Consider the following 22,738-nt stretch of genomic DNA (forward strand, 5'->3'; position numbering starts at 1 on the left):
TCTTGTGCCCTCCAAGGAGGTCACTCCAAGGTCAAAGGGATGGGGGCCCTGAGCAGTCTCCCCGCTGCCTCCTCCTCCTGCTTCCTCCCCGGCATCCAGCTGGTGACCAACCAACCAACTGCCACCCCTCTGGCCTCGCCCTGCCCTGGGCAGCCACCCCTCTCCTGGGTCACTCTGTGGTCTCCCAGGTGTCTGCTCCAAGCCCCACTCAGCAATGCCACCCCCCAGGCACCGAGCCTTCCACAGTGCAAGCACCGGCACGTGGCTCCCGGCTCCCATCCCTCCGGGAATAAAGTCTGGCTCCGTCTGGTGCCCACCGCCACGCTGCCGGTTGGCACGCCTCCCACCCTGCAGCCAAGGTTATTCTCCCCCGCGAGGCGGTCTCGAGAGTCCTCCTCTGCACACACCGCTCCCCGGTCTGGAACATCGCCTCCTCCCGGTTCTGCGTCCGTCTCAACTCCTGCTCGTTCAGGATGCAGGCAGCCTTTCTCAGGCCTCCTCGATTTAAAGGACCCACCTGTGACCCCTCAGGACCCTGTGTACCCACACCTCCACAGCACTTAGTGCACTGTCGCTGGTACCCGGCAGGACGCAAATAAACACAACTGCAGCTCGAGTGACCCAGACACAGGCCTACAAACTCCTCCAAGACAGGGATTCGGTTTGCACATCTCTCAACTCCCCAGGGCCTGACCACACATAGTCACTGTGTGACACTGACTGAGCGGACCACCAGCGCGGCGGAGTGTTCTGTGGTCACCACGGAATCAGTGACAAGTCTGAAGAGGACCAGAGAGCAAGGAAGATGAGTTCTGTCACCTCTGCCAGGACCAGAGGCAGCCCAGACGCCTCGCTTACCTCCCTCACACAGCCCCCCATCACCCGGCTTCACAACATCCAGGAAGAAAGTCAGCGTCAAGGCCACCCAAGCCCAGCCACTGCTCTCTCTGGAGAGAGCTCGCCAGAGCCGGCCCCGACCAGCAGTGCCAGCTTCTGAGGGCAGGGGCTGTGCTGCAGCATGGAGTCAAGGCACCCGCCCAGACCCCAGAGAATGATGCAGTCTTCAGAGCCCAGATGGAGGGGTGCCCCCCAGAGGTGCCCAAAGTACAGCAGGTGACCTCTTAAGCCAAGACTGCCCTCTCTGTTCACCCCACACGATGCCAGGCTGGGGCTGCCAAGGGGCAACACTCAGGAGACTATCAGGGACCACTGGCCGCACCAAGGGAGGCCAGCGCCTGCGGGGGAGGAAACAGCCCTTCCCGCCATCATCCTAGTCGAGGACTCATTTCAGAAGCTGGGATGAGCTTGGATGAGCTCCTGCTTTAGAAGCTGGCACCACGTTCAGGTGGCAAAGGGGTCCGGAGGCAGCAGACCCCGGGAGTCGGCAAAAGGGGGCCAGGCTGGGGGCAAGCGCCTCAACTGCGACCGTGTAACCTGTACCGAGGGGATGCTGGCCGCAGCGGTGAAAGGCAGTTCGGCAACTCGAAAGAAGGGGCCAAATGAAATAAGGCGGCGGCTGCAGAGAATCTGAAAAGAATCTCAAAGGCAGGAGATGGACCTTCCTCTCGGTACAAATACAGGCGGGTGGCCACGGAGCTCTCCCAGGATTCCATCCACAGAAGGTGGTGCGAGCAGAGCCAGGATTCCGAGGCTCCGTCGTGACACAACCTGGATTTAATTTTCTGTATTTAGGGCCAAATTAAATCACCTCTGGAAACCAGAGATTTTTGTTCCCTAAAGAGAAAGCGTAAAAGATTTCCCTAGTTTTAACTCTGGTGAAGAGACACCCTGCACCCTAGACTGAGCCACATGCTTTCAGCTCTTCCTCTCCCCTCATCTCAAAACATCTGAGAGCGGGGACCACTGCGCGAGGAAAGCTGCTCCAGCCGAACCCGTCCAGCCAAGCGCGGCTCAAGTTTAAGTCCCCTCTGCTCTGACCCTCATCCTGCTGCCCACTGGGGCCGTGAGGACAGTTGCCCTGCTCCTTCCCCTGGAGCTCCCAGCCCTCCATCTGTCCCCCCAACAGCAAGGGCCTGCCACAGGCTGCACACCAACACCCTCTGGGCTCCAAGTGTCCCCAGCCATGGTCTCGCTCGGTGCCCCAAACCCACGGGCTGGGTGCCACAGTTCCCAGATGAGGGAACTGGGCGGGGAGAGGCAGTCAACTGCCTAAGAGCAAATGGTTGACAGGGGGTAGACTGGGATCTGAACCCAGGCGCTGGTTCCAGGGCTGAATGCCACCCTGGCTCTAAATGACACAGCCCTGGGTTTCACCTCCACTCTGCCCAAAGGTCCTCTGTGCTTCGCTGGCATGCAGCCCACCCTGAACCGTCTGGCAGAACTTCTGCCCATCCAGTCCAGCTCATGTGGCCCGGTGGCACCCACCTCTCAGGAGGGGCTTCCCAGACAGGCGGGCTCTCGCACGATCCTCCTGCAACCCCCGGGAGGCAGGGCCAGCCAGACGAGAGGGCCCACAGCACGTTAGGTCCAGCGAGACAGCGGTCGTGGGCTGCAGCTTCCCCCCGACCCCAGGGGGACCCCACCATCTGACTGCTCTGGGAGAGGGGCTCCTGCATCCCAGCCCCCGTCTGCAGGCTCATCAGGACCACTGACACCCTGGCCCCCCGGGCCCCTCTCCTCACCTGGAGCGTGGAGGCGACCGGCCGCAGAGGACGCTGCTCCTCCAGCTCCAAACACGCAGGGAGGCTGTGCCCCGGCGGCAGCGGGAACCTCCCTCCACTCCCAGGCCCCTGGCCAAGGTGAATGCCAAAGCAAGGGGAATTCCAGGCGCGGTGCAGGCCTCTCCCAGCTGGGCCTTGTCCGTCAGGGCACCTTGGCCAGAGGGCAGCTGGGAAGGAGGGAGGCCTCCCCAGGGTGTGGGGCGGGCAGGCAGGCAGCGCCAGAGGCTGCAGGAGCTGCCTGTCTACGCGGGACTCCAACTGTCCAAGTGTCCAACTGCTGGGACACCGAGAGACCCAGGGAGGCCCTGCTCTCCAGGATCCCACCACAGCCCCACCCCCCGCAGGCTCTGCCACCCAAGACCCTCCTGGAAGTAGCAGCCTGGTAGCCCGTCATTGCCAGGGACCACCCCCTGGGCGATGCCCCCTGCTTTCAGCACGAGCCACACCTCCACGGCACAGGGGCAGCCCCTGGACGCAGAGGAAGCTCGGTGCAGGGGTAAGAACACAGGCCTGAGGCCCTCCGCAAAGAGTGGACACCCCCTGCCCCCGCCACCCACGGGGAAGCGTTTCTCTGAGCAGCAGTGTTTTCAGCCATAGATGGAGCTAGAGCCTCGGCCACGGACTGCGCTGAGGATTAAGTGGGCTAATGAAGCAAAGTGGCAGCTCCACGAGGACCCCCCGCAGGAGCCCAATCAGCGTCTGGATGCGGAGTAACGATCCCCCTCCCCATCTCATTAGGCCCCGACCCAACTCCTGGCCAAGGAGAAAGAGCACTTATTCACCACCACCACCAGCGCGCAGGAGATAAACCCCTGCCAAGGCGACCAAAGCCCTCTCCATCAAGCTCAGGGTTTCAGGGCTTTCCGTCAGGACTCAGTGTCCCTGGCTGGCACTCTCAGTGGGCTGTAGGATGCTTGCTGTGCACACATCAGGGGAGCAAGCAAAGAGTGGGACGCACCGGCCAAGTCCACCAAGAGCAATGATGGCACGTTGCACCAGCCTAAAGAACTCTAAACCGTGACCTTGCTGCCTGTGGGTCTGTGCTGCAGCTCGCGGTCTGCAAGCGAGACTGTGTCTCAAAGTCTCAAAGGACAGAGGACGGCCCTCAAGCAGGGGACCCGGGAGAAACGCAGGTTCTGGTCCCTCCGTGCACTGGCCATGTGACCTTGGGGCCATCACTGCATCTCTCTCGCGGGATGTCCCTTCTGTAAGATGACATCAGCAGGCCACGGCAGCTCTCGCTCTCCTCGGCCAACCCCGGACCACCCTAAACACAATTCTACAACATGTAATCAGTCCCAGGTATGTAAGAGGACGGGTTCCCAACAGTCAGGTCCAGCCAGGTGGCCGACAGTATGACACTCACTGCAAACCAAGAAGAAAAGGACCAACGACACACTGAAAATCACCAAGACGCACCCTGGACCCAAACTGCATCTTCCCTCCTTTGAGCCCCAGGGGGATACCATGTGCCAAACTTTCAGCAGGAACAAGACACTGGAAAGACCAACGGGAGCGGGAGGGTGGCGGTGCAGGGCACGCAGGACAACCACCCTGAGACAACAGACTGAACAAAAACCTGCCCTCTTCCTTCTAGAAAGAAGGTGGCTCAGAGGGGCTGTACTGGTTCCTGTGCAGGGAGGCGCACCCAAGACCCGGCAGAAACAGGAACTACCTGGCTGATGCCTGCAGCAGGCACTTCGCCCAGGGGTGGGTACATTTCAGATTCTCCCTCACAGAGACCCAGCAGCAGGCTGCGGAAAATTTCAACAGGTTTATTCCACTCCTCCACAGGCAGGTCCCTAACCCCCTGGGAAGGGGAGCGAGGCAGAGGCAGGGTCCATGCCGGCTCTCATTCTCAATCTTCAATGCACAACAGAAGCAACTCAAAATACTTTAAAATACCAGCACAGAGTGGTACGCCTTCTCTCCAAGATTCTGACGTCACCGGTCCTGGATCTGGTCTGGGCATCCAGATTGGTAAACCTCCCCAGGTGATTCTAATGTGCAGCCAAGGTCAAAGACCACAGCTGTCCGTTCTAAAACCTCGGGGTCGAGGTCGCAGGCCTCTCCCACAAACGCTTTAGGAGCAGAAAGGCCAGCAGCCCGAGCCAGGCAGCCCTTGCTGGAGACCAGCATCCTCACCCCAACCCCGCCCAACCCGCCATCAACCTGCAAAGGGCCATCTGTCTGGGACAGAATGCAGGGCCTCTGCCCAGCCCTGGCTGGGGCATACCAAGTGCCCACGCGCTGGAGAAGGCGCAATTGTGTTCCGTTATTTGATTACCTGAGGCATGTAAACAAAACATGATATTATACGAACCGGGGGGGGGCAGGCACCCCAAGATCATTTCCTCTGGGACATCTGAACTACTAACGAAAATTTTAAAAATGCTGGAAACCCTTTTAACAATCTCTTTAATGGCAAAGGGCTCTGAATAAAGGGTGATGCTTCCAGTGGGCGGCCAGATTGGCCCCTGCTTCCCCCAGAAGGTCACTGGAAAAGATTGTATTTTCTTGTGAATCTGTCTTTTGTCGGAAGGAAGCAAAACATTTCAGTCTTCCCATCTGGGTCACCGCCTCTGATCCTACGGTAGATACAGAATCCAATCACTCCTTTAAAAAAAAAAAAAGTGGGGGTGCTATGGAAAGGGAGGGCAAGAGAAAGAGGCAGTTACAACGTCTACGTGTCCCCGTGGTGTTAACAGACTAAACAAAATTTGTGTTTTGAGATAAAACAGAACCCTGTACCTCCACCTCCTGAACACACCAACCAACAGCGTGCTGTATGGAGAGCAGGCAGGCTCTGCAGCCAGACACACCAGAGGAGAGCCACCAGATGCTTGGCCTTCCAGCTGTGTGGCCCTGGGCCAGTTACTTGGCCTCTCTGAGCCTGTGTCTTCGGCTCTAACTGCAGGACGGCTTTGAGAATTAGAGGGAGCATCTGCAAAGCCCCCGGCCAAGGGTGAGCTTTCAACCACCACTGGGTCCTGCTGTTGTCCTTTGAATAATCCACACCCACCTGGGCTCAATGCCGCTGCACCCTCTTTGTGGGCCTGCATCCTGGGCTCTTGGGAACCATATTACACCAGTACAGGGGGGAGAAGCTGGTTCTTTGTTTCATGGGAGAGCGAACAGAGCCAGAGCAGCCAGGAGTTGGCCTGCTCCTGCGTCCTGGGATCAAATGCGCTGTTTACCGACCGCCCACTGCTTTCAACTCCTGAGAGGGGCCAGTGCAAAAAGTCCCTCCGGGGACTCCGGATGCCTAAGGGGTGCTGTTGTTTCCGTGACAGTCCTGCACAGTCTGGCCGGGCGGCCCCCATCCCCCCCAAGGCAGCTTCCCGAGCAGCCCCCACGGCAGGAGAAGAGAACGGTAAAGAAGCGGGGTGCCTGTCACACTTCTCCGTAACCCCTGACGTGATGTGAAATTCTACAAGGTAGACCCTTTGAAATGCAAAATCTTCCAGAGTCCTTCAACTGTGTTTTTATTTTCTCGGGTTCCTAAGACTGCTTTCAGACCCACCCATCAGCATTTCCCCTCTCAATCAACCCACACTTCACAAAAAAAGGAAGAAGAAGAAGAAGAAGATGGAAAAGGAGGAGGAGGAGGAGGAGGAGGCAGCTGCAGCAAAGACGTCTCTGTTTTTTGCAAAAGCTCAAGTATCTCCAGTTGCTGCGAGGGGAAAAAAAAAAATAAAAAGGCCTGTCCTCCGCTTCAGCCTCCCTCCAAGACAGCCTGAAGCCAAGTTTCCTCTGGAAGATTTCCTCCCATCCTAACCAGCGCGGCACCAGCTCTGCTGCTGCTCAGGATCTCGGAGGACTTGGTGAAGACCAGAATCCGGGGGGGCCCCCCCGTGACCAAAGTTCGGGAGGGCGAGGACCGGCACCACCAAAACCACAACCCGCAATTTTCGAGGCCCAAACCTTGATCCCAAACTGCGGGCACAGGAGGTTTGGATTAAACATCAAACAAGAAGTTACCTTAAAACAAAGTTGTTTGGCAAAGAAAATTACTTCACCATAAGAAGAACCCTGGGGAACGGTAAATTGCTTTTGAATATAGACTTTGCAGTGGCGCGGGTCATTCATCATGGTAATGTAAACTGCGCTAAAACAAAAAATTTTCTGAGCAAGTCTCCGGGCACATCAGCATATCTAAGCCGCTGGGTTTGTTTCCAAAGTTCACATCCCGGCACGCAATGAAACTGCTGTTAATGGGGTCAGCTATTACAGTGCAGTCCCCGACCTTGGGCCATAATAAAGGTGACTCAGCCGTGTAGAAAGAACCCTCATAAAGTTCGGCAGGAAACAAACATAGAAATTAATCACAGAAAGAGAGTCAATGATTTTGGAAAGTTTATTCATTGGGCAAGTTTAAACAACAACTCTCCCTGGACGATGAGACATCTCGGAGAGGGGCGGAGGGAAACCAGTCAGCATTCCCCACGGCACCCAAGTCCCTTTGTAGGGCGCAGGGCGGGACGGCAGCTGGACCAGGCGAGCAGAGTGGAGCCCGGCAGAGTTAAGCTGCGCTGAGCCCCGCCAGACCCGGCCATGTGCTTCGTGTTGGCAACAAACCGGTCCTTTCAAGAGAGGAAGAGGCTGACAAAAAGGACAGCTGCAGCAAAGCAAGAAGCTGAGAGGCAAAAACCTCGAAAAAAGCCCTGGGTTTGGGATTCTCTCAAGTCAAAAAAAAAAAAAAAAAAATCACCTCCGGGGTTTGCAAGGGCTAGTTAATCTATTAAAGTGTCCCCCTTGCTGGATCAATTAAAGAGAACCTCGGCACATCTGGTTTCCATCTAAAACCGAAACCTGTATTATCAGCATATTACATAACAAATTATGCCTGCAGGTTTCTTTTATTACACATCAGAGAGGTGTGTATAGTGATGGTAATGATGGGGGCTGTGCTGATGTATTTGCTTATTTCAGTCTTTTTTTTTTTTTTTTTTTTTTTTTTTTAAGGGCAAGAACAAAGTTTTCCACACAGCACGCAATTCAAAAAAGTCGCACTGCCTGCATGAAACATCCACAGTGGGCCCAGGCTCCGTCTTGAGGGCCCACAGCATCAAGCAGTGGGTAAGGGCGTGCTTTTTTAAAGAGCAAGGCAAAGATACACCAAATTGCTCCGAGGCGTCCTCTGCTGCCAGCTCCCGGATTTTACACAAGGCTTCCTCCTCTCCAGCCTCCTGCAGGGGAGGAGAGCGGGCTGGCCTTTCCTGAGCTTCCATCATGGGTCAGGCGCCTGCTCCCTGAACCCACCTAAGGGACACCCAACCCACTAGGTTCCTAGAGCACAAGGGGGATGGAGAGGCAGGCAAGACTGGAGGAATCAACAGGGGAATGAAGACTCAAAGGAACGGAGAGAGAGCCTAAGAACTAACTACAGGACTTCCCATAATATGCCATTTAACTGTAGCCACCACGTTTACAATAAGGTATCGCCAAGCTTTTCCTCAAAGAATTTTATGAACTTCTAAAATGCTACTACATGCAACATACCCGAAGTTGAAAACAGAGGAAAGAAACTGACTGAAAACATCATCAATCAAAACAGTGGAATGCTCTACTTGTTCTGCCAGCCTTAGGACGTTCAAGTCCACTTCTTCAGCAACTACACTGCTGGCTTTTATTTAAAAACTTGTCTTTGATGTTTAAATGATTGCACAGCAACATCACCTTCTCATGGGAAAAGAAGTCCTTGAGCAAAATTACTGTTGTTCTCTGGAGGGGCATTTGGGAGGAAGACACAGACCTGCCCCGTGGCTCTCCTTCATTTTCTGGACTGGAGCAGCACCCTGGGAGCTGGATCAGCAGGTTCCTAGGTCTGCAGCATGGCTGGCAGCATCCAAGTACTGACGCCAGGTCAAGGGCTACCCATCCTGAATTCAAGACGCAAACTTTCTCCCACTAATGCAGGCCTACCAACTAGGGCAGATGGCTGGGTTTTTGTTTCTCTAGTTATCCTTATCACAGCTAAGGAAAAAGGGGAAAGAAAAGCAAGAAACCCCTACAGATCTGCAATTCTGTATCAGAACTGTAACTGAGACAAGTTACTGTTAAGTAGATAAATTAAAATGAAACCAAAACCTGGCCAAGTCAGGAACAGTGAGTTTCACCCAGTCTACTAATTCCATTCCTTCCCAAGTCCCCAAACCTGGTGGCATCTTTTAACCTAGAGTCCAGGATCTTGAGCAAGAAGGGATTCCTCTTCCAGCCAGTGGGAACTGCTGGGAACACATATGCTAGTATGTCATTTGGAAGTCTGCTAATATGTTGTAAGCAGCACAAGACGCTTGCCTGGCTTCCCAGGCCAATAAACAATGCCGTTCCAACTCCTGCGGCAGTCAATAGAAAACAGTCCCTTGTCTCCACCATCCAACAATTCAACAAACATTTGTTCCTGTTGAACAACCGTAAGCCTGACTCCATCTGCACCCGCTCCTGCAAGGCGAGCGTGGTGGTGGTGGTGGTGGTGGTGGTGATGACGGCGGCGGCGGCAGCGGCACAAATGCCCTGCCCAGGATCCCGGGCCCGGAATGCAGCCCACCGCGGGGGCCACTTGCCCAACACCACCGAGTCCGGAGACTGTAACGTATGGAAGTCTCGGAGTGTGGCCTATAGGAGGCAGAATCCCATTCATCAATTGCTGCAAAGAGCTGTTCTTTGTTCACCATCGTACGAAGTACAGTACGTGTTAATGAACCCCGGCGGTCAGACAGAGGGAGCCTGCTTCAGGGGGCGTCGGGGGGCGAGGGACTCGAGCAAGTCGGCTCTGGAGACTCGCCGGTGCTCTGCCGCCCCGTCCCGAGCCACCAGCATTGTTCCCCAAGTCTGCGGGCGGGGGTGGGGAACTGGGGGGTACCCCAGAAGCCACTTGGGGCAATGCAAACCGAGGGCCCTTCCCGGACTCTGGGCGTCCTCCCCTCCTTCGTCCCCGCCCCATCAAGAGAAAGCCCGAGCGGAGAAACCGACTCCCACGGGCTTGCAAATCAAGGGCTGACAAAAATGTGACTCGACCAGTGTGCCCGTGCCGGACGGCCCTTCTCGCCATGTGCAAAAGCCACGCCGCCGGCGCACGGCCGCCCCCCGCCCCGTAAATCCCGCAAGTCCCCGCCGAGGCCACCCCGGGGGCTTCCCCCGCCCGGGACAGATTGCCCTCTCACTCCCAACGGGACCGCTCCGGCTGATCCAGAAGCCGCAGAGCCGGCCGCTGAGGGTCCGCATCCCGGGGGTGGCGGACGCAAACTTCCGCGAACAAAAGAGTTGTCTGCAAAGGATGCGGGAACTTCGAGGCGAGCGGGGACGCCTGTGTCCCGGGGCTCGGCGCCTCCGCCACTGCCGCGAGCCAGGGCTCAAGTTGAGACGCAGAGAGGAGGACACCCCCGGGCACAGCAGTCCCCGCGCCAGCCCCGGGAAGCGCAGACTTTTCCGCAGGGGCCGGGCTGGCTCGTTCCCCTGGCTGCGCTCTGACAAGTCTCACGCATGCACCAGCGGCGACTCGGCGCCCCAAGGAACCACCCGCCCCAACGCGAAGCAAGGCGGAAAAAAAGGAAATCGGCAAGATAAAAATAAAAATAAAAGGGCAAGCCGAGCACACACGCGAGCTGGGCTCCCTCCAGCTGGCTGCCGGGGCGCACACGACAGGGACCTCCGCTCAGGACCGGCCCCCTCGGTCGCCACCGCCGCCGCCCGGCCCCGGGTCGCTTACTGTGCGCGGCAGGGCGCTCCGGGCGCGGGCCCCGCGCCGTCGCCGCCGGCGCTCGCCAAGTCGTCCGGGCTGCCCGCCGCGCGTCCGCCGCGCGCACGCTCTCCTGCCGGCGCCGAGCGCTTTGTACCGAGCGGCTCCCAGGGAGGAGGAAATCGACTTGTCACTTCCTGAACTGTTTGCAACTCGTCCCTTTAACCGGCCCCGGCCAGGCCGCCCGCGCCCGCCGCGCCCGCCGCCGCCGCGGGGCCGCCCGACCGCGGCTGCGTGTAGCTGGGTCCGGCGCTCTGCGGGCGGCGTCGCGGGCCCGGGCGCTCGGCGCGGCGGCGGCGGCGGCGGCAGCGGCGGCGGCGGCGTGCAGGAGCCGGGCGGCGTGCGGCGGCGGCAGGCGAGTGTGCAGTGCGCGCAGCCGCCGGTGGGCGGGGAGTGGGGGGGCCGCGGCGCGCCGCCGGCAGGGCTAGAGGGCGTCCTGCGAGCCGAGCCGCGCGCCGAGCTCGCGCCTGCGAGGCCCGGGAACGCGGGAAGTAGCCCCGGGTCCCGGGCCCCGGGCGCGGCGCTGCCGCCGCCGCCGCCGCCGCCGCCGCGACTGCCCGGGCGGAGAGCCAGAGACCCCGCGGCCGTCTCCCCCCGCCCCCCTGCACGAGCCGGGATGAAAACCCCGGGCCGCGTGGACTTCAGACGTCCAGCTTCCGGGTTGTTGGGGTTTTGAGGTTTTAAAGAAACGACCATTTCAGAGGCGTGCTGGGCGGCAAGGGAGGGGGGGACCGTATTAGTGTTGTCACACTTTGGGAAAATAAAGCGCTACTTTCCTAACTCGGGGCGCTGATTGCAATAAAGGAATGTGTACTTCAGAAGCCACATCCAAAATATATGCAACTGGTGAAGGAAGGATTTGTGGTTGCTAAGCAGAAGCAGAGCATGTTTAGTTCTGTAACTTAGGATGTTGACTTAAGTTCAGGAATGTAACCCTGATAGAATAAGCAGAGTATTTTCATTGTGCTGCTCACCTGGGGGAGGGGGATTGTTTTCCTTGTGAAGTGAAGCCCTAGATTTCCCATTACTCCTTCCTACTACTGGTGTATGTTATTTTATTGACCTTGTATCCAAAAGGAGTTTTTTTTTTTTTTTTGAAGAGAAGGTTTTTAAAAAGAACTCCCTATGCCTGTTTTGTGTTCTCCTTTGCCAAAAAAACAAAACACCTCATTACTTTACATGGATTGTGTCTGCGCCATTTGAATGGTCCTATTCATAAATCAGGAAACTTTTTCTGTGGCTTCTAGGAACATTTAATTGGTTTTAATCCAATGTTTCAATCCCGGTATCAAACATAAATGAACAATTAACTTCTTGAGCTTGTGCGCACTTGGGAAACTATTATATTTCATGGCTATTACTAAAATATTTCAGTTTCTCATCACACTGGACCCATTCTTCTTCAGGAAGCCACAAGCTAACATCTCCTTTCACACTAACTACATACAGCTCACTCCAGTGACTTCTGTTCTAAGATCCGGATGGACAACACTACAAGAGTGTAAGTATTCATTCTAGCTGATGACGTGGGACATGATCAGTTCATCCTAAGACAGCCAAAGCGAGCTAATGTGCAGACAACTAAGGTACCAATATCCTTTACCCATAAACACTGCTTTTAGAACATGTATCAAGGGCCAGTGTTGAAAGAAGCAAGAACCAAGTCCTCCTAGATGGAACAAAGAAAGGCCTAAGGGATCATTCGAGAATGCTGCTACATTCCCCCGTGCCATCGCATCACAGTGGCACCTCAGCCTTTGAGAGCTTTAAGGATATAGTTTAATTTACTTTTTATTAGGAGGCCTAGAGTGACTCCTGCTGGCAAACATTCAGTTTATTCCTGCAATTACTAGTTCATCAGGTCAACTTAAAAAACAAACTTCACAGGTCCCAGGCCTGGAAACAATTATTGCAACCATTATTCTTGTTGCTTTCAGGGTGATTTTAGTCTCACAAAACTCCAAGGATTGTGGTTATGGCAAGCTCCTTTGCTGTAACACCTCCTTTCCAACCTAAAGCAGCCTGTTTTTCTGGTTCTGAGGCTTTCTTGAAAGTGTACAAACTAAAATATCTGTTTCAAGAGTAGCTGAATAGCTATTTCTCATTTGAATGTTGAAAGGCTAAATATATACATGAAGGCCTGTGTCACTAACCTTCATACTGTGGGCACCTTCCCACGTTATGTATTAAATAAAGTCCCATTTTTTTCCCTACTTTTTAGGGTTATACTACATAGTTCTTTATTATAAAAAGCCCAAACCCAAAGGTTGAATATTACAGTTGCTCAATTCCGAAGAGTAAAATATAAACTCAGTCAAACTCTGGATTTAAAACGATGTAAAGTACAATCAGGAGAACTTTTGTTTCACCCTAAAAGGTCAAAAACCAAATCAAAACCAGATTTAGAGCACAATCAGACACCTAAATGCAAAATCATAGGTCAATTTGGGAATAAATCCATAAATAATCTAAAAGTAATTACCTATAACTTTTCCATTATCCTCAACCAGTATTAGTCTGGTTAAGTCACAGAACACCCTGGGAAGTATAAACTGTAGGGTTACATACCGTCTCACTCCAAGACCGCTACATGAAACCCAGGGAGAAAACAGCAATACTGGCATTCCTGGCTCCCCTCAAAGCAGAACTACCAAATGAAGGAATGCCCATGTGCACGGTATGTACCATGTGTCCCTTCAGCACTGCCTGGCACATATAAACTGAGTATCATTCTATACTAGCCAGTTTCCCCATGCCAAATTTAAAGCTCTTAAGCAACAGGAGACAATAAGGGTGTATTTTCTTAAGAAAAGGGTGTAACCAACTATAGCCTGTATCAACAAGCTAATAAAAATATTCACCTAAGCACTTCTGTGCAGAGGAGGTAAAGACTGGGGTTTGATATGCGCTAAGAAATGTCCTTGGGAGTTCCCATTGTGGCTCAGTGGTAATGAACCCAACTAGTATCCAGGAGCTTGCAGGGTCTATCCCTGGCCTCGCTCAGTGGGTTAAGGATCCAGCATTGCCATGAGCTATGGTGTAGGTCACATTCTCAGCTCGGACCCCATACTGCTATGGCTGTGACACAGCTGCAGCTCTGATACAACCCCTAGCCTGGGAACTCCCATGCACTGCAGGTGCAGCCCTAAAAAAAAGAAGAAAAAAAAAAAAGTCCCTGGTCGTTAGCGGGTGTTTTATTTTCGTGCCTTTATTTTTTTTTATTTATGTTTTTGGCCACACCCAAGGCACATGGAAGTTTCTGGCCAGGGATCAAATCTGAGCCACAACTGCAACTTACGCCACAGCTGCGGCAACGCCATATCCTTAACCTGCTGCACCATAGTGGGAATTCTTATTTTTTGTGCCTTTGGAATCAGATAAACATGATGTTCAAACAACAAGGAGCTAAATTTTGAAGTTTGAACAACTATCAGTCAATACTATTCAGTTTTTCCCATCAAATCTGTCTGTACCTATGATGGTAAATAGAGTTCAGCACTAAAAAATGGTAAACTGGTTTGTTTCTGAGAATAATATTCTTTTCAGACCAACGATGTGAGTGAAACAAACATCAAACGTGTTCTCAATTGGCCCTAACAGCAGTATGCAGATGCATGTGTATTAACCCCATTATTCAGCTCCCAAAAGCCACTGCCTCTTTGTCACAACTGCTGTATTAAAAGCCAGTCATTCACATTTCACACTGTCCTTTCTACATCTGAAAAGATCTTTTTAAAGCAGAACCTTTTAAAATTGCTCATAATAGATGCTGGGAAGACATATCACCTGAAGCATTTTCAAAGAGACTGCCTACTGAAAACAAGTTAGCAAGATACACTTCTTCAAAAACTATGCGAGGGTTTTGGTTATAGATGCAAGCCAAAAAATCTGAACCTACCATGAGGGCCATTTTCTTATGCAGATCTTATTGAGAAAACTAAGTTCTATAATTGTTTTCCCACAGCTATGATCCAGCTATAACTAACAGCCCTACCTACATAAGCATGTTATGACATACTAATCCTTCCGACCTTTCCTTTCTGCTTTTTTTACGTTCTGTCCTGAAACCTTTCCACCGATGAAAATGAGTCAGCGCTCTGGCTGGAAGCTCACATAGATCTACATACACAGACACAGAAATCTTTCTCCCATGGACACACACCTTTTAAAAGAGGTACTCTGGATCCTGAAGACAGTTATTTTTTGATTCAAGAGCTAAGTAAAATGAATTTATTTCCACTGAAGAATAAGCAAAGCAGTGAATTTAATGATACCAATCTAACTCCTTTGAGTCAAAGTGAGAGTTGAAAGCAGCTTGAAGGGGACGCCTATTGAAATGAGCGCATGTGGATCTGCACAGCTCTGTAACCGAACGTCTAGCACCATTGAGGTAAGAAGCATGCCAGCTGGGACCGCATTGTGCACCACAAAGTGTGGGTTGTAAGCCTGAGTCCTGAGCACAAACCCTGGTTTCCAAGTTGGCAGGTGCTGAAAACACAGCAAATGTCACGCTTGCAACTCATTGGGTAGAAGGGCTCTGCGTAAAGTAATGCGAAAAAGAACAGAGCAACAGTTAAAACTTATTTCAATCTGCTAATGCTTTTTCTGTGCGAAGTTAATGGTAGCTACTGGTGTTATGAGCTAAAAGAAAACTCAAGCATGAAAAGCAGACACTGAAAAGTGTATACATGGTATATATGCAAAAAGAAATGTAATGAAGTATATCTACATTCAAAGTTAGCGACATGCAAAACTTACCAAACCTATTTGGAATATTTTAATACTAAGATTTAAAAGCATAATCAATTCTTAGCGTTAGCCTGATCTATTCATGATCTTAGCTGAAGGAGACTCTAACTAGTATCACTGTAACCCATAACCCAGTCTGCCTCAGTTACTCCACCAAAAACACAGCTAAAACAAGTGACACTATTTTCACATTACCATACATTGAATTTTATCTAGAAACTATTTCAACAGCACACCCAGACAAAATGTTTATGTTATTTTCAAGCGGAAACTATTTCATTTTTTTCTTAAATATTCTTTAGTGAAATTCAGATTTAGTATTTGAAACATAAACCCCAAATTTAATTTTGCTATCAACTATCTGCCATACAAGTCACTGCCTCAAGAAAAATCGATTTTTAACTCCTCTCTAGTGATGTGCTCAAAGCTACCGCCATCCTGCCTATTACCCACGAAAGTACAGGGAAACTGAAACTAGACACAGTTCGTGACTTCACAGAATTGAAGTAGCCAATCCGAAGACTGAATCCTCTGGAGCCACAATATCAAGAAGACCAAACTAGTCTCTGGCCCTGGCGGTGGAGCCTCCCTGGGAGCAGCAGGAAAAGCAGTTCTGCTTGTGTGTTATTGCATCGCTCTCCTCGGCACCCTGGTCATCTTCTGCGTTAACCAAAAGCAAGGATGTTTATCAGACCCGTTTCTCCTTGTAAGAGGGACCAGCCTGGCCTATTTTGTCCTAGCATCCTGCAGCTGACCTGAAACAGAAAAGAACTGATATGACTGAGAAGCTGGCTTGCTATTTTAAATACTATTTTACATCTCCTTTTAACTTTCCCAGGGAAACAAAACAAAACCAAGTTATTCAACCACTGAACTGTTAAACTCCCTAATGTGAAGTAGTACAGCTCTGAGTGTGTTCTATCCTGACAACGTACATCATGCTGTATTGACCTCATCTCTGTAGAACTTTTTTAAAATGGTTCAAAGACTTAAGATCTTTTGAGATTAGTTAGAGAAAATGACACTGCTCTGGCCAGCATTTTTATAGTTATATTAAGCATTCCGAGCACTGAGATATTCATTTAACCACCAATAAAAAGGTTAAATAAACAAATCTGAAAACCAACTGTTTTCTAGACTAGCATAAATGACTGATTCACTGTACTCTACATACTATACTGTCAGTTCCAGGATAAACCGAGGTTGAATCCGATAAACTACTCGTATTGCCCAACATAAACTTTAAAACGCCACTTTAAAGGTACTGCAATTCAACTTAACAGCAAGGAAAATAAACATGACTCACTGATCAAAGAAATCAAACCTGGAGTTTCCGTCGTGGCGCAGCAGAAACGAATTTGACTACGAACCATGAGGTTGTGGGTTTGATCCCTGGCCTTGCTCAGGGGGTTAAGGATCTGGCATTACCGTGAGCTGTGGTGCAGGTCACAGACATGGCTCAGATCCCGCACTGCTGTGGCTGTGGTATTGGCCAGCAGCTATAGCTCCGATTTGACCCCTAGCCTGGGAACCTCCATATGTCATGGGTGCGGCCCTAAAAAGCACCCCCCCAGGGAGGTCCCGTCAGGGCTCAGTGGTTAACAAATCCGACTGGGAACCACGAGGTTGTGGGTTGGATCCCTGGCCTCGCTCAGTGGCTTAGGATCCGGCATTGCCATGAGCTGTGGTGTAGGTTGCACGGCTCGGATCCCGCATTGCTGTGGCTCTGGCATAGGCTGGCGGCTACAGCTCCGATTGGAACCCTAGCCTGGGAACCTCCATGTGCCACGGGTGTTGCCCTAGAAAAGGCAAAAAGACAAAAAAAAAAAACCCAAAAAAAAGCCCCCCCAAAAGAAAGAAAGAAAGAAAGAGAAAGAAAGAGAGAGGAAAAAAAAAAAAAAAGAAAGAAACCAAACCTACATGAAGCGAGGTATAAATCAATGATAAAAATCTTAGCCCACAGCCTCCTAAATGCCCAGTCAAAGACCCAAATCCAGTCAACAGCACGTCAAACCTGCGGCGTGGGCATCTGGAGAATCTGCGCTCAGTGCCGCGCTGGCTGTCACTGGAAACACCGCCTTGGCGTTGGGGCCTAACGAAGGAAGAAGGCGCGCCACAGCCTTGACCATTTGTTTTCGATTCAAATGCATCCACATCAACATTTTTCCCACTATACCGACATTTATTACCAAATCATTACCTCTTAAGCAGAAAATAATCTTCAACCGGAGGAGTATTCTCAGAACCTGCCGAAGCCCATCATAAAGGACACTTCATGAAAATCCAGCATTACGCTATCTGGTCCTCACGTCTGTCTTTCTTTTTTAATGGCCGCATTAAATGTTCCCCGGCTAGAGACTGAATCTGAGCGGCAGCTGTGACCTATGAGGCACCTGCAGCAACACCAGGTCCCTTAACCTGCTGTGCTGGCCAGGGATCAAACCTGCAACTCCACAGTGACCCCAGCTACTCCAGTCAGATACTGAACCCACTGCACCACAGCAAGAGCTCCATGGTCCTCGTTTCTGCAAATAACCAGGTGCTTTCAGCGCCAGCCCTATCTAGAGACGGAAGGAGGAGGCGCTCCACAGTGTGATTTTTTAAGAGGTTCCCAAAGGCCCACTATCCAGACTTGCCCTCCTACCTGTCTACCACTCACCCTCCTCTCTTCACTCATCCACTCACGCCTGGAATGCAGATGCCTCACATGGAACCAAATTCATTAACATGATGCACCGAGGGTTAAAATCCTGAGCAATTCTACATATTAGCTCCAGAGGAAAGACGGCTTCCTTGGAGAATAGAGTATTTGACATTGGTGTGTGCTAGGAATCATACGAAGAGAATTTATTTTTCTCTAATATTCACAACCCTATTATGTAACGTCTACACAACTGCCTCTCCCTCCATTAAGTCGAAGTGCTTCAAAAAATGTACTGAAGGGATGGAGTTCCCGTCGTGGCGCAGTGGTTAACGAATCCGACTAGGAACCATGAGGTTGCGGGTTTCATCCCTGGCCTTGCTCAGTGGGTTAACAATCCGGCGTTGCCGTGAGCTGCGGTGTAGGTTGCAGATGCGGCTCAGATCCCGCATTGCTGTGGCTCTGGCATAGGCTGGCGGCTACAGCTCTGATTCGACCCCTAGCCTGGGAACCTCCACATGTCGTGGGTGCGGCTCTAGAAAAGGCAAAAAGACAAAAAAAATATATATATATATACTGAAGGGAAACCGACTTGAAAGAAGTATCTACCATCCATCAGGCACTTTGCCAGCACCTTTAAAATATTGCGATTTTCCTGAGGGCATAAGCAGCTACAGGACACACTGACAGTAGCCCAAAGAGGTACAAGGCCTAAGAAGGGAAGGCCACGTACTACACTCAGCCTGGGCCTGTGTGGCTGAGAAGGTGGAAACCTCAAAGCCCGGCCGTTCAAGCGGTAAAGAAGGCCCTCTGTGAGCGTGCAGTGAGTGTGTGTGTCTTGGGTAAGGAAGCATCAAATGAGGGAGATCCCTCGGGTTATCACGATTGCATATAAAATTACGGTGGGGCTAAACAAGTGGATGTAAATTGTAATTGTTAGATAAAACATCTCTTTGCTCAATGAATATAAACTGAGTTATCAAATATGTATCAGAGGCAAATCAGTACTCATATCTAAAGTTTACCAATTAATGTACAAAGACCTTTTAGAGTGAAAAGCACTCATATATTTTTTCATATGCATGAACAGATATCTTGGTTTAAAAGAATCATAAAGTGACCTAACAAATGATATTTAGCTAATGGAGTATTTAAACTCCCCATATACAGTGGAAATCTATTCTGTAAGCTTTCTCTAAACCTCAGATCAATTTCGGCGGTTACTATGGATTGAATGTTTGGGTCCCCCCAAAGTTTATTTATGTTGAAGCCCTAACACCCAAAGAAACGGTATTTGGAGATGAGGCCCTTGGGAGGTAATCAGGGTTGGAAGGAGTCATGAGGGTGGGGGCCTCACGATGGGACTGGGGCCCTTGTAAGAGACACTCAGGAACCTGCCCCGTGGTGCAGGGCCAAGATGTAGGTCCAGTTCCCAGGTTGACACAGGCGGTTAAAGGATCCAGCAGCTATGGCACAGGTCGCAACCGCGGCTCAGATCGGGTCCCTGGCCCATCAACTCCATATGCCGTGGGGCAGCCAAAATGAAAAAAAGAGAGAGACACTCAAGACTTATAAGAGACAACAGGGAGTTTGCTCACACACACAAGCATGCACAAAGACAACCTGTGACCACACAGGGAGATGGCAACTCCTTACAAGCCAAGAGAAGAGACCTCAGAATGAAACCTACCTTGCCAGCGTCTTGATCTTGGAATTCCCAGGCTTCAGACTACGAAAAATAAATGTCTGTTGTGTTTGAGCCACCAGTCAATGGCAGGCCAAGCTAATACAGGAGCAGAGAAGAAGTTTAAATACCACCTACTACATTCTGGTAAAAGGAAAATGACCTGCCTAGGATCCAGTCATTTTTTTCCCCAAATTTAATATTAAAACAATCATTAATGACATTTATCCTATTACTTAACAGATTTTAAGGACAAATTATCTGCTACTACAAAATGAAAAATAAATAAATAAATAAATTTCGAGGTCAGAAAATAACCTGATAATGCATCTGTTGCAAATTAAGTCATTCATCAAATGGACTTAACAAAATGCTCTCTCTTAATTCTGGCGATGTGATGCGTTTATCATACAAAGGTTCCAGGAGGAAACCTCAGCTCACTAAATGAACACCTTCGGGAAAGGGCAGGAGGTCACAGTGAGGTTCGGCACATGGCACAGCGCTCCTGGTTGAACCCCGTTATTTACTCTTTCATTAAATGAGAACCACAACAATTGACACTTCCAACTACAAAGCCATATGGAATTCCATCCTATCTCTCTCTCCTTTTTTAATTTAATTTTTGGCCGAGCCATGGCATGTGGATGTTCCCAGGCCAGGGACTGAACCTGTGCCACTGCAGCAACCCAATGCCACTGCAGTGACAATGCCGGATCTTTAGCCTTCGGTGCCACAAGGGAACTCCTCTCCTATCTCTTGAACAAACTATATTATCAATGATTTGACCCAACTGGTTCTCTCTGTACAGAATCAGAGCTTTCCTTCTAGACCTTTTAAGGTTTCCAGAGGGAGTAAACAGCTCTGACCTGTGTGTCTTGCTCATGACCGAATCTCAAAAATCAACAAATATTATTCTCATTCAAAAAATAGCATGAAAGCAGTTTCACTGAATCACAAATGGACCTCACAGGTCCTATTTATCAGTAACACAACATGTAGTTTTCACTCACAATTTCAGGTCTTCCTTCTAAAACTTGCATACAGCTCTTTAATTCAGCCCCGTATGTTTTATTAAATACCATATTATGATTTTCCCCATTCAGACTCCAACTATCCTTCTTCCTAAGGACATGGAAGGAAAACCTAATTAGTGCTGCTCCAGTGCATCTAAATTTATTTCATCACAAAAATCAACAGAACAGGGGCTGGATGCTGTCAGAGAAGGGCATACGGATATGGAATGTCAACTGCTCTTTCCTCTGCCCCCCCCCCGCCCCGCCCTCTGAGTCCCACGGTTGGAAATCATCCTAAGTTGTTTTTTTTTTTTTTTCAGCCAGGATGTACTAAAATTAGATGGGAACAAAGGACTGACATTTCCATATTAGAGGAGGGGTTAGGAGGAAAATGGGAACTGGCAGCACCCACTCTCTTCTGCTTTTAGCCTCTCCATCCTGTCTACTCCCTCACCTTTGAAGCAATAAGGAAGGGAAATAGCAGGGGAACTACAACTATCCACCAGCGCTTCTATTCCGCTATCATCACAGAACGATAAACCGCTTCATCTGTAAAGACGTTAATGAAGAATGATGAAGATACTTCACGGTCCCCGTATTCAACCAGAGTATTTTCATATTTCTCTCTAAGCGCCTCAGGAAATATCCAGGATTGGCTCATTGCTGGCTCATGTGTAAATGTTTAGGTGTCTGGGAAAACAACTATGTTAGATTTGCTTTTCTTAAAAAGCTTCTGGAGAGGATGCACACTAAAGCCCACTCCCTAGTATACTTATCATTTCCTGATGCAGTAATAACAACATATACTTTTAAATATTAATACAGAAGAATTTATCATTCCTTCAGGAGGGATCAATTATGAAAAAAACTATTTTTTTATATCTTCCTCCAACAAACTAGAAAAGTAATTTGCAAATACTTTAAGGCACAATTGATCTCTTGGTTGTAAGTCTTTCTTACAATGGCATCAGCATGACAAAAGCACATTCTGCCAGCCTCTACATCCCAGTGTTTGAAGTTCTACTCCATAAAAGCAGGATATTGATACATTCATGTCTCAAGAATTATGCCTATCTTTTTAATTTGGTTTCTCTGGGCCTAAACCACAGGTCCATGCACTGACAGCTCAGAATGCAGTTAGAGAAGCCCTTTTAATGATTCATCTAATGCACTGTGTTGTAAAGATTTTTAAAACTCAGTAAGTACCAACTCAAGCTCTCTTTTTTTTCTGGTTACTGGAGCCCATCTTGACATCTAAGCTGGAAATGAATGATCTTTCAACAACACTCCAGGGATTTTGCTAAGGTCATATTCAATCATTCATTAGGCTTCTTACCCCTCGCTTTTCAGAGTTCCATTGTAGAGCTGGTTTTATTCAGCATTTATGTAGCCTGTGGGCTTGGGTATTTGTCTGCTTAATGTTGAGTTTCATTTCTATGCCCCTAACATAGGAATCCATCAATTGACCAAAGAATTTCAAACTATTCTTTTACTTTTCTAACAAATTGCATGGTATGTATGAAGAATAAATTAGCATTCATTTTCTTCCATTAACTGTTAATAAAACATGCTCATGTGCTCCCCCTTCTTTTAAGGACATCTCTGTTTTCTGCCTAGCCAAGAGAAATGACAGGGTTTTCCAATTTTTTTCCCACTATGCAACTGTCCTTCAACTCACACACCCCTCATCCCCCACAATCAAACTCTAGGTCACAGGCAGCCTCCCTCCAGTGAAGTGTACCAGACAAAACTCCTTTCAGAGCCCATCAACAGCCCCCCAGCACACACACACAATTAGCTAAAGAGGTTACTACAGTGGGACACAAGATACTTGGTCTCTTGCTCTCAAAGCAGACGGCTGTCTCTGGAGCACATACACGCTAGCTCACAGTGCTAAAAATAGGAAATCAAACCCAAGTCTCCTCATAGCAATAGAATGCAGACCTAGACAGCAACTAATTCTTCACATTTATATATATTTTCATTGTAGGTTACTAGACACACACACACACAGTCTATAAAATAAATAAAGTTATTTAAGAACACATAAATCAAAGTCTATTTACATAAGCAGGAATACTCATTTCTTTGCATATAAATTTAAGAACAATTATTTCAAAGCCACAGGAAACTTAATTACTCACAGAGGTTCTTTCAGGTGTCTGTTATGCCCTGGATGAACATGAGTTAAGGTCAACAAATAGTCCTGCATTACAGTATCATAGAAAT

At 49.8% G+C, this 22,738-nt stretch overlaps 1 protein-coding gene across 4 annotated transcripts in view; it reads right to left on the reverse strand.

Annotated features, from left to right (window-relative positions):
* The window catches only part of FAM53B (family with sequence similarity 53 member B), a 133,172-nt gene that overhangs the window by 107,374 nt on the left and 3,060 nt on the right, over positions 1-22,738 (reverse strand). Inside the window, exon 1 of one of the 4 annotated variants that reach the window (XM_005671549.3) lies at positions 10,393-10,715. The exons of 1 other annotated variant lie outside the window; for it this stretch is intronic. The gene's annotated coding sequence lies outside the window, so the exon portion shown is untranslated. Of the gene's footprint in view, positions 1-2,642; positions 2,998-9,847; positions 10,357-10,392; positions 10,716-22,738 lie in introns of those variants that run through there. 2 more of the 4 variants (XM_013983842.2, XM_021073621.1) reach the window with 2 other exon arrangements.

Source organism: Sus scrofa, chromosome 14 (genome assembly GCF_000003025.6).
Source record: "Sus scrofa isolate TJ Tabasco breed Duroc chromosome 14, Sscrofa11.1, whole genome shotgun sequence".
Lineage (NCBI taxonomy): Eukaryota > Metazoa > Chordata > Mammalia > Artiodactyla > Suidae > Sus > Sus scrofa.